Source organism: Rhinolophus ferrumequinum, chromosome 3, assembly GCF_004115265.2.
Source record: "Rhinolophus ferrumequinum isolate MPI-CBG mRhiFer1 chromosome 3, mRhiFer1_v1.p, whole genome shotgun sequence".
Lineage (NCBI taxonomy): Eukaryota > Metazoa > Chordata > Mammalia > Chiroptera > Rhinolophidae > Rhinolophus > Rhinolophus ferrumequinum.
Genome location: NC_046286.1, coordinates 5513757 through 5531710, shown reverse-complemented (window position 1 = coordinate 5531710; position 17954 = coordinate 5513757). Strand labels below are relative to the sequence as shown.

The 17954-nt window shown below is 44.6% G+C and overlaps 1 pseudogene; it reads left to right on the top strand.

Moving 5' to 3' along the window:
* Positions 1–3893: 3893 nt before the first annotated feature.
* LOC117018777 (T-complex protein 1 subunit zeta-like) lies at positions 3894–5498 on the top strand (annotated as a pseudogene).
* Positions 5499–17954: the final 12456 nt, after the last annotated feature.

The following is a 17954-nucleotide window of genomic DNA, read 5'->3' as shown; positions in this document are numbered from 1 at the left end:
TGGGGATTAGATTCCGGGAGAAGGCTGACCGGTAAACAGGGATAAAGTGTGTAATAAGATTAGTCCTGGTGTCTGTAGTAGAGCAGTGGTTGGGCTGAGTGGCTGGCAAGGCTGTCAGGGAGAAGAAAGCAGGGTGCAGAGAAGTGTATATAGACATACAGTGCAGAAACAATCCTGTACGTGCAGGAAGCGGGGGGGTCTTGCCAGGTGTAAGCAACAACCTAGGCCACCCACCCTGACCAAGGACGTGGGGACGATGGACTTTTCCAGAACTCCGACTCCTGCCAACACCTTTCCAAGCATGGCCAAGAAAATGATTTTTAAAAGTCAGTGAAACAGAAGAGAGCACTAGAACAAATCCCAATCTAGATTGGACTTAATATATAACCATGGTGGAATTTCAATTGGATGAGAAAAACATGGTATTTTATTAATAAGTGATGCAGACTCAACTGGCTCTCTCACCACAAAGAAAATGAGGTCCTACCTCTTGACGTAGCCAAATAAAAATAAATTTCAGATGGTTTAAACATATAAATGTAAACAATACTCAGAATATATAAAGCATATATTCTGAAAGACCTTTTAAACCATACCAGAAAGCCAGAAGCTATAAGAAAAAGGTAGTACATTTAGTTACATAAAAATTATAAATTGTTTATGGCAAAAGATACCTTCACCAAAGTCAAAAGGGAATTAATAGAATAAGAAACCATTTTAAATCCATGTGAGAGACAAGTTCATATCGATATTATACAAAGAGCCCCTACAAACTGATAAGACAAATAATTCATTGGAAAAAAAGAAAAGAATAGAAAGAGTTCACAGAAGAGCAAATCCGAATGTCTGATAAGCATATGAAAAGATGTTTAGTCTTACTAGTTGTCAGGGAAATGTAAATTAAAGTAATACTGTGCTGTCACTTAATACTCACAGATCAACAACAACAGAAAAAACACACACAAACGATACCTACTATTTGTAGGGATATGGAGAAAATTGTTCTATTCTCATTCATTACTGGTGAAAATGTGTTTCATGACAGACTTTCTGCAAAACGATCTGTAAATAAATATTAAAATTGAAATATACACACCATTTAACCCAGCAATTCACACCCAGAAATCAACCCCCTTAAAAATAAAAGCAACAGCACCTAAGGATGGATATGTACAAGAATATTTATTGTAGCATTAGTCAATGTGTAGCATTTCACATATTAGTGTGAAAACAAAAGTAGACAAAACTGAAAAACAAGGAATGCTCCTTAATGGAGCAATGAATGACTAAGTGGAGGTGCATGCATGCTGCACCGCCATTAAAAAAGGTGAGTTAGAGCTATACTACTTGATATGAAGGGTTAAGTTAAATAAGCAAAAAGAAGAGATGTGATATATAACACGGTCACATTTTTATATAAAAACAGTAACAAAAATAATCCCATACGTGTTCCAGTGGTTTTATGTGTGATTCTATTAACAAGTGGGAAATTTGGAAGGCCCCACACCAGACGGTTAACATTGGTTTTCTGAGGAAGAAAAGTCAAAATAAATAAATAAGTAATAATTTTAAAAGGAAAAAAGGCGTCTACAATAATAACCATTTTTACTAACTTTTTGTAAACTAACACGTGTGTATAAAAGCATAGAGAGGCAAATGAAGGAACAAGTGCCAACATTATGATGGTGGATTTTCTCAGGGTAGGGGCATTTCAGACAGTTTTAATTTTCTTTCTTTTTCTTTTCGGTATGCTTAAATTTTTACAGTGATCAACATTTTTTTCATCACGGAAAAAGAAAAGTTGTGTGAGTGGGGAGTATGATCAGCAGAACTCGGTATGGGATTGGCACTGTGGGAGAGGAAGGAGGTGGAGTCAAGGAAACCCCTCCGGCACCCTCCATCCCAGGTACCCGCCATCTCCTCTCCGAGCCTGTGAGCATGTTCCTGTCAATCACGCATCGTAGTCAGTTAGTAGCTTGTTAGAGAGGTCAGGTGCCAGGAAAGTGTGATGTCATGGGCACCTGGGGAGAGAGCCAGTAAACGGAGGGATTGACAAGAGCCTCAAATGCTGCAGAGAAGGCAGGTAGGACAAAGGCTGGAACTGTCTCCACAGTTTAGTGGCACTGCCGTCCAAAGACCTTGAGTGGAGCCGCTTTTGCAGCTGCAGGCATCAGACGTCATCTTGCAGAGGCCGAAGGAGCACGAGGGAACCCAGAGGAGAGCCTGCTTGGTAGACCAAAAGAGTGCAGGGTGGGAAAGGATGGCTTGAGTTAGATAGCCACTTAAAAATGTGTGAGGGGCTACATGGTTTTCCAAATTTATTGAAAGAAGTACGAAAGCCTAAAACGTTGAGATCAGAGGTGTAGACAACCCCTTCTGAAAGTGGCTATAAATGGGAGAAGAAAAAGATGGCGGGACCTCGAGGGGATTAGGGGGTTTACTCCAAGATAGAGAGTTGAGCCTGTTCATAGGCTTACGGGACTGGGCCAGTGGGGGCGGGAGGGGGCTGAATGGGCTTGAAAAGAGATAACAAGTGGAGCCCCAGAGAGGCCCATGTTCCCAAGCCTGGCTGCACATCAGACTCGCTCGGGCAGCTTTCTCAAAATTCCCATCTGGGCCCACCCCAGAACTACTCACTCAGACTTTCCAAAGGTTGAGCCAAAGAATCTGGACTTTAAATAAGCCCTTGATAGCATTAAAATATACAGCGATTATCTAGAAATAAATCTAACAAAACATGTGCAAAAAGCATAGAGAAAAAAATGTTTAACTGAATAAATGTATGTGTGTGAGTATACACATGAGTACACACACATACACATTATTTATTTATATATATATATATATATATATATATATATATATATATATATATATATATATGCCATGTTCAAAGATTGGAAGACAAGCTTCCAGTTATAGGATTAACAAATTCTGAGGATCTAATGTACAGCATGATGATTATAGCTTGTAATACTATATTAGATACTTGAAAGTTGCTAAGACAGTAGATTTTAAATGTTCTTATTACAAAAGAAATGGTAATTATATGACAAGATGGAGGTACTAACTAATGCTGTTGTGGTCATCATTTTGTAATATATAAGTGTATCAAATCAACAGTTGTACATCTTAAATTTACACAGTGTTATGTGTCATTATAGCTCAATAAAGCTGGAAAAAAATAATTACTTTAGGTCCTCCCATTCTATATCTCCTCTTAACATGTGCATCTTTTCAAAAAAAAATAATATAAGGATTAGAAGACTCCATGTTGAACAATTTATTGATTTATAGATTCAACGCAATCAAATCAAAATCCTCATAGGGTTTTCATTTGTTTGTTTGTTTGTTTGTTTGTTTGTTTGTTTTGTCTGGAGAATGTGACAGCTTGATTCTAAAATACATATGGAAATGAAAGCACCAAAAATAGCTTCCTAAAAAAGTATAATACGGGAATATTGCTCTACTGGATATTAAAACTTTTTATAAAAGTACAGTGATTAGGAGAGAGTGATATTTGTGCAAGGAGAGACAGGCTGAGGAAAAGACTAGAAACTGGACACTTGGGTTGTGATTCATGTGGCACTAAAGAGCACAGGGAAAGATGAGACTTTTCAGTAAACAAATCAAGTAAGGGAAAAAAAAAAAAAACTTGACCCTTACCTCACACCATACACAAATAAACCCCGGGTGGGTTGTCATCATATGGAGGGCAGAAGAAGAAGGATTATAAAAGATAATAGAAAGTGAAAGAAAAGATTTAGGATGAAAATCTCAGGGTGGTGACAGATTTCCTTTCATGACACAAAAGCACCAACCTTAAATGAAAAGTATCCAACAAATTTGATTTCATTAAGATGAACAAATACTTTTCTTCTGCTGGGTCAGCTATGGCAGCCGTGAAGACCCTGAACCCCAAGGCAGAGGTGGCCGAGCCCAGGCAGCATTGGCGTTCAACATCAGCATGGCCCAGGGCCGCTGCAGGACGTGCTCAGGACCAACCTGGGGCCTAAGGGCATCATGAAGATGCTTGTTTCTGGTGCCGGAGACATCGAGCTTACTACAGATGACAATGTACTGCTTCATGAAATGCAAATTCAACACCCAACAGCCTCCTTCATAGCCAAAGTCGCGGCCACCAAGGATGACATCATTGGTAACACTTCCAATGTCCTAATCATTGGAGAACAGCTGAATCAGGTGGATCTCTACATTTCTGAAGGGCTTCATCCCAGAATAGAAACACAAGGATCTGAAGCTACAAAGGAAAAGGCACTTTAGTTTTTGAAACAAGTCAGAGTAAGCTAAGAGTTGGGCAGGGAAACACTCACAGACAGGATCAGAGCAACTCTACTAAAGTTAATGCTGAACTTGTTCAGGTCTTAACAGAGGCTGTCGTTGACGCTATTTTGGCCGTTAAAAAAACAAGATGAACCTATTGATCTCTTCATTGTTGAGATCATGGAGATGAAACACAAATCTGAAACAGATATGAGCTTAATCAGAGATCTTGGTGTGGACCACGGGGCACGGCATCCTAATATGAAAAAAAGATTAGAAGATGCATACATCCTCACATGTAGTGTGTCACTGGAATATGAAAAACACAAGTGAATTCTGGGGTTTTTTTTTTTTTACAAGAGTGCTGAAGAGAGGGAGAAAATAGTAAGAGGTAAAAGAAAATTCATTGAAGATGGAGTTAAAAAGATAATAGAACTGAAAAAGAAAGTCTGTGGTGACTCAAAGGATTTGTTGTTTTTAATCAAAAGGGAATTGACACATTTTCCTTAGATGCTCTTGCAAAGGACGGCATAACAGCTCTGTGCAGAGCTAAAACGAGCAATGTGGAAAGGCTGACTCTTGCTTGTAGGGGGGTAGTTCTAAATTCTTTTGATGACCTAAATCCTGATTGCTTGGGACATGCAGGACTCATCTATGAGTATACACTGGGAGAAGAGAAGTTCACCTTTACTGAGAAATGGAACAACCCTCATTCTGTTATATTATTGGTCAAAGGACCAAATAAACACACCCTCACTCAAATCCAAGATGCAACAAGTGATGGCTTGAGGGCTGTTAAAAATGGCTGTTGATGACGGCTGTGTAGTTCCAGGTGCTGATGCGGTAGAACTGGCGATGGCAGAAGTCCTGATTAAACACAAGCTCAGTGCAAAGGGCAGGGCCCCACTTGGTGCATCGCTCATCGTTCCCAAGGTTCTCGCTTTGAATTCTGGCTTTGACCTTCAGGAGACACTAGTTAAAGTTCAAGCAGAACATTCAAATTCAGGTCAACTTGTGGGTGTGGACTTGAACCCAGGCGAGCCAATGGTAGCAGCAGAAGCAGGTGTACGAAACACCTACTGTGTAAAGAAACAGCTTCTTCACTCCCACGCTGTGATTGCCACCAACATTCTCTGGTCAATAAGATCATGCGAGCTGGAATGTCTTCTCTAAAAGTTTGGACTGAAGCTTCCCTTGTAGCATTTGAATCATGAAGACTCTATAGAGTGATCCTACAAATACAGCTATGGAATTTTTGTCCAAGTTTCAAGTGATTTTCCAAGGAGTTTTCTTTTCCCATATGAAAAAAAAAGGAGAGAACACTGGCACCTATTCAAATTCCAAAGTCTGAAGTTATAACTACCATATTTTTTTTAATTGCACTCAGTGTACACACATAAAGCAGGCCATTTTCACCCAAAGAACAGGATGTTTTGTTTTAGTTTCAGTGATAAAAATACATGTTAGAAAAGCATGTTATCTACCTTATTAAATATTCCTTGAAAAACAAATAAAAAAAAGATTAATAAATAATCCCATTTACACAACATTCTAAACCAGGCAAAACGAGCAGTGTTTAGGGAAGCACACTCAGGCTGAAAAGGATCAAGGCGCAAAGGACCTGACTGCCACAGATGTCAGGGCACTCACCCCTGTGACAGAGAGGAAGGGCTGACAGTCTTCCATTTCTTGACCTTGGCAAGATCACATGGGAAGTGGCTTTATAATGGTGCACTACCTTGTACATTTATGTAGCATGCAGTTTTCTGTGTCTGTGTTACCCTTCACAAAAAGGCTTTAAGGAAAATCTCCTTACACGGTTCTAATCAGCACCACATTTAGGGGCCCCTGATCGATTCAGGTCTGTTTCGGGTAATAGAATCCAACCCTGTCTCACAGATCCCAGAGAGCGATTCACACATCTGAAAAACCCAGGGTCGTTTCAGGAATGGCTGGTTCCAGACACCCCAACAAGACTATTAGGACTCTCCCCTCCTTGCACAGCTTTTCTCAACATCCCGTAGGCTTTCAAACCCAGGGTGGCCCCCAGAAAGGCCAGGCTATGTCCTGCCACCTGAACAACCTGGGCAGAAAGAGCATGTCCCCTTCTCTGGAGTCTCAGCGATAGTCCTAGATGGGCTCTCCTTGGACTGACCATCCCTGACCACGGCTGTGCCCAGGGGGTTCTGACATACGATTGCCTGGATATGCCTACCCCAGGCGTGGGTGAGGGTACAGCCAGACGCAGCTGAATCATATTATCCACATGGGAGAAAAAATGAATTTTCCTTCAAGGAAAAAGTAGGTGTCATTAGCAGAGAAAAGGGAAAGGGTGCTTGGGCAGAAGAATTGGGATCCATGGGCTAGAAGTTCGCAATGGGGTCAAAGGAGAGGTGTGGTGGAGGCAAGTGGGTAAGGGGTGGGGGGAGGAGACTGTCAACAGAGAGTGGGACGTGTGAGGTGTAATTTCAGAGGTGGAGCAGTTTCGGGTGATGACAGGGTCCAGGGTGCGGCTGTGGCGGTGGGTGGCAGGGCTGACAAAGAGCCAAGACACTGGGGTGTTGGACGCTGCAGAGTCTGTGCCCAGGTTCATTAATAAGGGAGGAACCCTAATAAAGCTCAGTCATATGTGATTTGGTCTCAGAATGGTATCTGACACAAGAACTACAACCCAGTGGCTTAAAGCAATTAACCAGCAATTTTGTTCTTTAATCACACTGCTCATAGGACTTTGAAGGGATTCATATACATAGTTCACAGCCACACGAATTAAAACCCCGTTTCCTCTCTCTCTCCTCACGCCCTGAAGCTCCTCCGTGCTGCTCATTTCAATCTCCATCTCCCACCAAACAAAAGCAAAAGCAAAAGCTCCTCCTCCATGCCTAGCTCAACTTAGCCACTTTCCCACCGTGAAAGCATCGGTCTTTTAGGAAGGGAAGAGAGATGAAGGAGAAATTGCACAGATAATTACAGGACCCTTTGGTGGACCGAGGTGGGGAGGGGAAGTCTGTGCCCAGCCTCTCAATGACCATGTTTGTCCTATCACAGGGAGAGTGACCTAGGAATTACATACAGCCACTGGGAGGGCCAGTGAGGGGTGCAGCAAAATGAACAGGAATTTTTATACATGTGGTCCCCACCTCCATCCCTCTGCCTTGACAGCCTCCATTGGAGAACCTAGAATTCATGCTGAATAAGCAGGAACAATCAAGGCAGAAACTCAAGCAGAAGCCACTTTCTCCTGTCAGTAACAGGCATAGTAGTTTTATTGATGTACTTTAACAATAAACATGGATTTGTTTTATTTAATGTCATAAATTGGGAATTAACATTTTGGGGGAGATTATTCTAAGGCTGTCAATGACATTGGTAAATTCTGGACTTTCCAGTTTAGATCTAATAAATTTTAATCAAAATTTAAATAATAATGAAGTACCATCTCTCATCCATTAAATAGAAAAAAAAGTGAAATGATAAAACCAAAAGTTGGTGAAGTTATTGGGGAAAAAGTATATCCCCACATGATTAGTACAATCCTTTTCAAGCAGAGAGGTGATTTGACAATACTCATCAAATTCCATATACAATTTACTCCCAAAATCATTCAAAAGATGAAGAAAATCATACATTCTCACTCTTCACCACTATAACCCTCCACAGCTGGGCACAGATTGTCTCATCTTCCCCACCCCAAGTTTGTGTGTGTGTGTGGTAAAATACACATAACATAAAATTAACCATCTTAACCATTTTAAGTATACAGTTAAGTGGTATTAAGCACATTCACACGGTTGTGCAATCATCAGCACCATCCATCTCCAGAACGCTTCGTCTGGCATAACTGACACTCTGTCCCAATTAAACAGTAAGTCCCCATTTACCCTCCCCTCAGCCCCTGGCAACCCCTTTTATTTTTGTGTCCGTGAATTTGACCTCTCTAGTTCCCTCATATAAATGGAATCATACAGTATTTGTCTTTTTGTGATGAGCTGATTTCACTTAGCATAATGTCCTCCAGGTTCATCCATGTTGTAGCATTTCTCAAAGTCCCTTCCTTTTTAAGACAATAATATTCCGTTGTATGTGTGTACACCACATTTTGTTCCATGTATCCCTGAATGGACACGGGTTGCTTCCACCTTTTCGCCATTGTGAATAATGCTGCTACAAACATGGGTGTGCAAATATCTCTTCAAGATCCTGCTTTTAATTGTTTCGGGTTTATACCCAGAAGTGGAATTGCTGGATCAAATGGTATACTGTGTCATCTTTTCGGGAGGGTGGTCTGGCTTCTGGATTAGAGAATATTAGGAACTTGGAGAGGATTAGCTGTGTGACCTGGGGCAGGTCACTTTTCCTCTCTGAGAGCAGATCCATGTTTCCAGACAGGGACTCTTGTTAACCACATGTGTTCCCAGACCCCTTTTACTGGAAGATTCTAACTCAGTGCCTGGCCTAGGGCCCAGGAATTTGGAATATTTTTTTAAAGAGCCTCAGGTGATTTTTATCATCAAACAGGTTTAGGAATCACAGGACAGGAGGATTTCCAACGGCCCTTGCGGCACTGACCTTCTATGACCTCTGTGGTTAAGAGATTAATCTGGAGTCACACTGACTGGGTTCAGTTTCTAGTTGCCAGTTACCAACACCGCTTGAATTTCTTCATTCCCTGAAGGAGGATAATGGCGCTTATCACAGGACTGTTAATGGAAGAAAATAAGGCTTTAGCATATACTACCTAGCACTGAGAAAAGAAGGAAAGGAAAGGGAAGGGAAGGGAAGGGAAGGGAAGGGAAGGGAAGGGAAGGGAAGGGAAGGGAAGGGAAGGGAAGGGAAGGGAAGGGAAGGGAAGGGGAAGGGAAAGGGAAAAGAAAAAAGTCCTCTAATATCTTTGTGTTATTCCCGGCCGTCCTTCAGCCTGGCCGGGGCCCTCCCGGAGTAGGTTCCTATCGCCACCTGGTGGTGAGGCTAAGTCGGTGCACTCACACTGCCATTTCCCCCTTCCCCCAACCCACTCTGCCCCAACTCCCACCCCGCAAGCCCCTACACCGTCCCATCCCAAGTTAACCGTATTCAGAAGCCTCAAGGCCTTCGGTGTAGGCGGAAGCCCCAGGTTGGAGGGCGGGGATCTGAGGGTCCCAGCAGCCCGGAAAGCCCATTCCACAGTCTCATCCCAGTGATAGTGAGTGGTTGGCAATGCTCTGCCTCCCTGGGTGGTCCTGAGCAGGCCTGATCCTGCCTGCGACCCGGGCCTGGTCTGCACTGCCCCCTCCCTACTAATAATGATGGCGTTAAGTGCCAGTTCTATGCTAGGGGCCTTACAGGCATCCTCTCCTTACGCCCTCACAACTGCTGCATAAGGTAGAGGGGATTTAGGCCTTTTCCACAGATGATGAAATTGAGGCTCAGAGAAGTTAAGTAACTGGCACAAAGTCACACAGCTTGCAATGATAGAGCTGTGTCTCAAACCCAGGTGGATCTTAACTCTCAGCTATTTCTACTAAGCCACAAGGCCTCTAAACTAGTGGTTCCTCACCTTGGCTGGATACTGAATTCACCTGGGGAGACTTAAAGAATAATGCCTGGGTTAGTTGGTCTGGAGTGCAGCTTGAGCACTGGGGCTTTGTAAAGCTCAGGTTAAGTATTCTAGTGGGTTGTTCTAAACTCACCTATTCTGTTTTCTGTACCTTGGGGCTCTGCTCTCCGCTCAGGGGCTAATGGCAAACTTCCGATAGCAATCTGCACTGAGATATTTGCTCCCCGGGCCTCATGGGTGCACTGGAGCGCCAGAGTGCCGATGGGACAGCCTCCAGCCGGGAGCAAGAGATCTGGTCCTACTGCGCCTGGGATGGTGGAGGGTGTGCCCTGGAGCGAGGCCTGCGGATGTGGGACCCCCAGTTCTGCTGAGTACTGGCTGTGTGGCCTTGGGCAAGTGACTGCACCTCTCTATGAAGTTGCCTTGTATGTAAAGCATGTATGAAGATAGCTTCCATCGCATAAAATGGTGGTATTAAAGGAACTAATTCAGATAAAGCACTTAGTATGATACCTGGAACCCAGCAACGTCTCAATAAGTGTTATAATTACTGCTAGTGTTATTATTCCTGACTCTGACAATAGCTCCCCACATGGACTACTCTCCAATTAATTAGGAGTAGCAGAATCTCTCTTTCCCTTTTTAGAACTGCCATTCTCCCAAAGGGCGGGGCTATCAATCACAGAGGCCTGCCCAGAGGCCGGCAAAGAGAGCTGGCCAGAGTACCCCCATTCTCTTGGCCTAAACAGACTAATCCAGGACTCCAGTGACTCCAGTGGAGGCAGTCAGGACCTCCTTGGGGGAACTGATGTGATCAGGGAACCATCAGAGGTCACCTTTCCCACCAACGCAGAGGAAAGCAGAGAGGGTGAGACAGAGACTTGAGGACACCTTTAGAAGCCCTGGGTACAGTTGTGCCTGAGGTGAGACTGCTCCTAGCGGGCCCAGTTAAAGGGCAAATCAGTTCCCTTCTGAGCTTAAGCTAGTTTACAGTGGACTTCGGTTACCTGTCATCAGCAGAGTCCTGCCTGGCTTTAGGTCAGATTCAGAGTCCCTGCTCACCTCCAGGGCCTGGGGGGATTCAGCTAAGTTGATGTCCAGTGAGTGGCTTTTTATGTGGAGGTTGGGTCCTGAAAACAACTCTCAAGTCACATTAATCCCCCATAAGTGAAAATCGCACATAGGAAAATTGCCCTTGACAATCCCTCATAGATTAAAGAGGATTAGAGAGCCATTATTCGGACAATTAGCGAAACGTGAAGAGGGTCTTCGGCCAAGGATATTCCAGAGTTTGTTTACTGTTCTTGCAACTTATGTAGAAATTTGAAATTGTTTGAAAACAAAAAGTAAGAATAAGAAAGAACCTCGTAAATTTTCTGTCAAGATGTATACCCCCGCTGCATTCCTGCACCACACTGGACACACACAGACTCTGATTGAGTAGCAGGGGCCGTGCTCCACCGTGGGTGGAACAGTCCACATCGCTTCTCTGGAGAGCCAGGTGGAGGGGCAGGCGTTGAAGGGCCCATTTGTGCCAGAAATCCGTATCTTTAGACACTAGAAACGCTAGACTCACATTTTGTGGGACCAAGATAGAATAAGGGAAAGGCACTCCCAGTTCACTGTAGTTCTCTCTGTCTCTGTGTCTCTCTCTCTCTCCTCATTCAGTTATTCAGCACAGGCCCTGGCCAAGCCCTGGAGAGATGGCTGTGAACAGGATGGACATAGTCCCCAGCCTCATGGAGCTTGCCATCCACGGCAACTGTGAGATGGCTTCATTATTCAGAGAAGTGTGGGAACCACCCACGGGTGAAGCAGTACCAGTCTTTTCTTGAGGGCCTCCTCGAGACAGTGCTGCATGGGTCTCTCATACTTGAATGGGCATCAGAATCCCCGAAGGGGTGCAGTAACGCTGATTGCTGGTCCCGATGGTCACTGGTGAAGTCTGGGAACTTGCACTGCTAACACGTTCCCAGGTGTTACTGATGTTGCTGGTCTGGGGACCCCACTTTGAGAACCACTGTTTTACCAAGAGGAGTGATGGAAAGAGTGAGAGTTCCAGGCCCCCCAAAAGGCTCTGATCACCCCAGGAGCCATTAAAACTCCTGCCGCCTAAACCCCACTCTATATTAATTAACTCGGAGTTTCTGGGAAGAAAATCATCAGCATTTTTAAAAAGCCCCCTGAGTGATTTTAATGCACAGCCATGGTTGGGCACCGTGGCCCCAAACGAACCCACACCCAGACTGTACTTCAGTTTTAGCCAGGTTTGCCTTTAGCGTGGCCCAGAGCTCTAAGGATATCCGCCGCTCCCAGTTGCAGCACCTTAGGCCAGCCCTGTGCTGGGCCATTAGCTAACTTTGTTACCAATCTTCTCACAGTCCTGCAAGGTCTCTATCATCATCCCATTTTATAGATGGGGAAGGTGAGGGCTTATGTGTACCCAGGGAAGAGAGCCACAGAGCAGGAATGCAAACTTAGTACTGCCCACTACTCCCTTCTCCCCTACACTGCTTTGCCTCAATGTTTCCTAGGGACATATGGCATTTGGGGCAGGACCACCCTCCAGTTCCCCTGCATTACAGGACATCTAGCTCCTCCCCCTAAACGTCATGAGCAACGCTCCAGTCATTGTGACAACTCAAAACAGCCCACACATTTCTAAAAGCTGCTGCATCAAACACTAATCCTAGTATAAAGCATATCCCAGAGCCCTTAAATGTCCCCTCCTGAGTCTGTCTGCCAGATACCTTCTATGGCACTGTTCCTATTTCTGACTGGAAATTCAACTCTGGCATAAACTTCAGCCCCAAACCTCTTGTAACCCAACTCTATCCATAATCAAGGTCCTGAATTGCTTGTTAAACCTAATACCAATCTCACAACCTTCCTAAAACCTGACTTCCAGACCCACCATGTGTCCCCTAAAATAAGACCTAGTGGACCATCAGCTCTAATGCGTCTTTTGGAGCAAAAATTAATATAAGACCTGGTATTATATTATATTATACCCAGTATTATATATTATATTATATTATATTATATTATATTATATTATATTATATTATACCCGGTCTTATAGTAAAATAAGACTGGGTCTTATATTAATTTTTGCTCCAAAAGACGCATTACAGCTGATGGTCCACTAGTTCTTATTTTGGGGGACACATGGTAGTCTTTCCGATGCCATCATTGATCCAAGTCTTCAGCATTTACCTCTGAACTGCCCGTACTCATCTCAACTCTCTCCTTCCGGTTTTTAATTTATTCTCCACAGCCTTTCTGAATGTACAATTCCCATCAGCTCGCATCCTGTTCAGCAACTTTCAAAGGCTTCTTAGCACCAATGCCCATGAGCACTGCAGTGTGACCCAAACATAACTCTCCAGTTGCAGCCATTAGCATTAGGTTTGACAAGTGACAGAAAAATCTCCATGTCACAGTGACTTGAATAAGATGGGTTTGTTGTCTTTTCTCTCTCTGTTTCTTGGTCTCAAATCAAGGCTCCTAGCTGGTTGCTCCACAGACACAGCTCACATTCCCAAGGTTACCTCATGGTCCAAGATGGCTGCTAGAGCTCCAGCCATTAGATCAGCCAGCAGGAAGGAAAAAGTAACCAGCCATTAGATCCAGCCAGCAGGAAGGAAAAAGTAACCAAGACAGGTGCACCCCTCCTGTAAAGGACCCTTCCCAGAAGTGGCACACACACTTCCACTTACGTCCCAATAGTCAGAATTTGGCCACATGACCACATGGCTGTAAGAAAGCTGGTAAATGAGTTTTCCTGGGTGTCCATATGCTAAGCTACAAATGAGGGGTTTTATAAATAAGGAAGAGGAGGCATACTGGAGGAAAAGCAGATGCTTCCAGACCATTATCCTTCCCTCCCTACCCCTAAGAAGGACCTTAGTGCTGAATCTCATCATCAGGCTAAGCCATTCTTTAAAGATTGGCTCCTGGCTCACTGATCCTCAGGATGTCCCTGTGCTAATTCTTGGCGATTTCCACATTCCCTTCTAACACCCAGCCTCTCTGCTCCTGGGCCTCCTTCCCCCTATGACCTTGTCCTCCACCTTTCCTTCTGCTACTAGATTTTATCATCTCTTTGTCATTACTGACCCCCTCACCCAGAATTTCCATTTTATCCCCCCCACTCTCTAACCCAGCTCACTCCCTCTCGCTCCCCAACGCCCACCACCTTTCAGCCTCACCAGAAACTACATCTACTGAATGATCTGCCACCTTTTCCCTGTCCCTTTAGCGTACAAATATGTTATTTCTCCCAACTGAAAAACAAAAGCATCCCTCCTGAATCTACTTCCCCCTCTAGCCACCTCCCCATGTCTCTGTTCCAGCTGGTCCTCTTCAGTTCCTCTCCCCCTGTTCTCTCTTAAACCCAGGCTTTCACTGTCACCACCCCACTCCTCCAAAACCGCCCTTGTCTACTCGTATGCCCCAAGCAACCTTCAGGGTATGAAAGCCAGTGACCCGTTTCCTGTTTACCTATCTTGGCCCATCCCATCAGGCATCCATGCACACTGGCTGCCCTGGGACAGCCCTGGTTCATGTCTGTTGCTCTGGTGTGATTATGACTGTTGTTCTCACAGGTGTCTGGGCTTGGACAACCAATTGCACTGCCACCCTCTCAGCAGCGCCTGAGACCGTTCATTGCTCACTCCCTCCTCCCACACTCCGGGGTTCCCCTCCCCGCCTGTTCCTTCTCAGGCTCCTTTGCTGGTCCCTCCTCATCTCCTGGGACCTCCTCATATTGAGCCCCACCCCCTTCAGCCCTGCGGGGAGGGGGGAGGGGGCCCAACTTCAATTGCTCCCACAGCCATCTCAGCCAGGTGTTTGACTTTAACTACTATATATATAAACTGATGACTCCTAACTTTATACCTCTAGCCCAAATTTACGTCCAGCTGCCCCTGTGACATCACACATGGATGCCCAACTGGCACTTTAAATAAACGTCCAACACTAGACTCCTGACCTTCCTGCACACCTGACTCCCCAGTCCTTCTCATCCCAGCTATGGAATCTCTGTCCCTCCAGCTGCTCCAGCCAATGCCTGGGCGTCACCTTGACCCCTCATGCTCCATACCCAGTGTGCCAGGGTAGCCTGTCGTGTCCACCACCGTCTCACCCAGCCGCTGCCTGGAGGACTGCAACAGCCTCCTCACTGGCCTCCTTGCCCTCCTAAATCTGCTCCCCACACAAAAGCCAGCGGTCTTGTTAAAACTTGCTCAAGACCCTTCAACGTCCCCCAGTTCTCACCAAGTAGAACTCAGCATTACCTTAAACCCTTGCTTCCCAGCCCCCATCATACCTCTAGTACCTCTCTGACCTTGTCTCCCCCTCACTCACTCTGTTCTAGCCTTACTATTCCTCAAACGTGACTGAGCACAATCCTACCTCAGGGCCTTTGCACTTGCTGTTCCATCTGCATGAAAGCTCTTCTCCCAGATGTTGATGTGGCTCACCCTTCACCTCCTCAGATCTTTACTCAAATGTCACCTTCTCAGTGAGACCTTCCCTGATCACTCTATTTTAACTTGCAATCCTTTCTCCCCTCATACTGTCACACTTTTTCCTCTTATCCTGCTTTTATTTTCTGCACAGTACATATCACCTTTTAACATCATGCACGATAGTTTAGAATGTCAGCATTGCCAGGGTATGACTTTTAGTCCATTTTGTTCACTGCTATACATTGAGTGCCTAGAACAGTGCCTGGCACACAGTAGGGCTTGATGAATAATTATCGAATGAGCCCTCATTCTATGCCACAACAGTCCTGCCATCCGTTCCTCTGGCTCCAGCCCTCATCCATCTTTTATGTCAATCAGCCCCTTTCTCTGAAGGGTCTCCTGCCCGTGGTGCATGCAGCTGACTGGGCAGAAACGTGTCTGGTCTCCTGTGTCTGCAGCATCATGGCTTCAGGAGGCAGTGAGCGGCCTGTGCCTGAGGTGTGTAAGCGGAGGCCGGGACTATGTATACCAGGGTAGCTGGAGGCCACACTACAGGACCTATAGGGAGCCTTCTAGCTCAGATTCACACTGATTCTGTGAAAAGCCATGAAGTCCCCCACTAGCATCAATTGTCACATTCTACTTTCTAGAGGAGACAAGTACCCTTGTTTCATTCTCTGTTCCCCTACCAGCCAACCCTCATCTCCCAGGCTATGAGCTCTAAGAGGGTTAAAATTGGGTTCAAATCCCATTTGCAGGTCCTGAAGCCAGCACCCAGCAGCCACCAAGGCTTCATTTAATAAGCAATTGAGAAGTCACCTCCTTGGGCCACCGTGCTGCTCCCAGGCTCTGCGCTCAGACAGCTGGCCTGAATCCTGCTCACTCACTGCCCATCTGTGAGACCCTGGACAGTGACTTAACCTTTCTGAGCTTCTTTTTTCTTTTCCGAGAAGCAAAGATAAGACCAGGACACTGGCACCGCAAGTCAAGTTCATTGAGAGAACATGTTATGTCCAAACCTACCTCCTTTTCGAATAGTCTGCTGGGGGCTATGGGACAGTAACAGAACTTTGATGGATGAAAGAAGCCCCGAACAACCTTGACAAAATAAAGCAACAGAAACTAGCGATTTCCGAGCTCAGGCCTATTTCTATTTTGTAAGAGCCTGAACACACACCTTCAGGTTGCAGAGTTCCCAGCTTCCTGATAAGCGCACACGAATGGATTGTTTTGCGATGCAAATTTATTATTTTGCCAGATCAAGAAATTGAAGTTCAGGGCAAGAGGCTCTGAGCAAGGGAGAAAGTCTGCCCACGGCCAGTCAGCTGGGACAGGGTGAAGCAAGACACTGGCTCTATCTCTGGGCAAAATCTTTAGCTTTTAATCACTGCTTCAGACTTTGGAGAAAGTCCTTTCTTTTCACCTTTGCACCAGAGAGGCTGAGCCCAGGAGACCTGGATTTCAATTGCTTAGGGACTTGGGCCTCAGTTTCCTTACCTGTGAAATGAGGGTAAAGGGACATGCAGCTAACATTGATAGGACACTTGTTCTGTGCCAGGCACCGTGCTAAGCACTGTACATGTATCAAACCATTTAATTCTCACAACAGCTTCCTCAAATTCAGGTACAATTATTGTCACCACATTACTGGCGAGAAAATGGGGGCATAGAAAGGTGAAGTAATGTGCCCACCTGCCTTTCAAAGATTCCATAGGGACTCGAGATAACACAAGTAAATATCAAGCACATAGTAGGTTTTTGGTCAATGGTATAGCTCCACCAAGCACTAGCTGTGTGACCTTGAGCAAGTTACTTAACTTCTCTGAGCTGCTGACAAGCAAGGGTGCTGTGAGGATGAATTGAAAGCACTGGGCACAGTGCCTGGTATATGGGAGGAGTCATTATTTATCAGCATCATCGTCCTTGGTGGTAGCAAATCTTTGTCTTCTGAAAGTGGATTTCATTTTAGAAAACAGCTAAAATTCATATGGAATTGAGTGTGGTGACTGATGTCAGTTGATTGAGCTGAGATATGTCATTTTTAGAGCCAAACAAGGTGTAATTATAGAGCCTCAAGCCTGGTTTTCTGTGTAGAAAGTCCTGGTGTACTGGTGTCGTGTAGAAAGTGTTAGAGGTTATCTGTGCTCCTGCTCGGAATCTTCTCCTAAACTGACCCTCATTTTACCCCAAATCTTGATGCCCGACCTTAAATCTATCCCTGACCCAAATCCGATCATTTAAACGGCCTCTAAGTTCCCTCCACATACTCACCACTCTAGCCCCACCCAAACCCAGAGGTTTCTTTGTAGTCTTTTCTGAGTTCCACTTAGCTACTTTTAGTTCTTGTCATGATATGAGCTCATACTAATTCTCAAAGGGTTTTTTACAAATGTAATTTGTGTTCAAAGTGTACAAAATTTGAATACATTCTCCTCAAAAGTAACTAAAGTAAATGTTGAAAGATTTTTTTAAATTAAAATTATTTTTTTTTTAATTATTTTTCACGTTTTCAAAAGAGACTTTTCTTCTCATATACCAGGGTGCTAAAAAAATGTATACATATGACTTGTATTCATTTTTCTGTTATCGGTATATGTTGAGTATTATAATTTTAATAGTTTTTTCCTTTCTTAAAATGTGTGTACATTTTTTCGCACCCTCTA